The sequence below is a fragment of the Schistocerca americana genome, chromosome 6 (genome assembly GCF_021461395.2).
Source record: "Schistocerca americana isolate TAMUIC-IGC-003095 chromosome 6, iqSchAmer2.1, whole genome shotgun sequence".
NCBI classification, from domain to species: domain Eukaryota; kingdom Metazoa; phylum Arthropoda; class Insecta; order Orthoptera; family Acrididae; genus Schistocerca; species Schistocerca americana.
In genome coordinates, this window is record NC_060124.1 from 129,779,350 (window position 1) to 129,779,912 (window position 563).

Sequence of the window (563 nt, forward strand, 5' to 3'; positions counted from 1 at the left end):
GAATTCCTGTGTGATGGTCTGGATAGATGTCTGGCTACTACACATTGCGACCCTCTTCTGCTGTCGGCGGTCTCTGTCAGTCAACAGACGAAGTCGGCCTGTACGGTTTTATGATGTACGTGTACCTTCACGTTTCCACTTCACTATCACATAGAGACCTTCTGTGAAGTTTGGGAGGTAGGAGACGAGGTACTGGCGGAATTAAAGCTATGAGGACGGGTCGTGAGTCGTGCTTGGGTAGCTCAGTTGGTAGAGCACTTGCCCGCGAAAGGCAAAGGTCCCGAGTTCGAGTCTCGGTCCGGCATACAGTTTTAATCTGCCAAGAAGTTTCATATCAGCGCACACTCCGCTGCAGACTGAAAATGTCATTCTGGAGACAAGAATGAATTGTCAAGCAGAAAAGCGTAAGGTATAAAAGCGTACGATCAGATTTAGCGGTACCTTTCATTTTACTTGAAAAAAAAAATCACGAAAATCACTATTTTTAATGTCTTCAAGGAGGGCGACCCCTTTAAGGAAATGCAAGGCTCGCTCTTTTGAAAAGATCGCGTTCTATATTCCTT

General features: G+C 45.8%; 1 non-coding gene across 1 annotated transcript; it reads left to right on the top strand.

Annotated features, from left to right (window-relative positions):
• Nucleotides 1–230: 230 nt before the first annotated feature.
• Trnas-cga lies at nt 231–305 on the top strand. Its single transcript has one exon. It is a non-coding gene; the product is annotated as a tRNA-Ser (tRNA).
• The last annotated feature ends 258 nt before the right edge of the window (nt 306–563 follow it).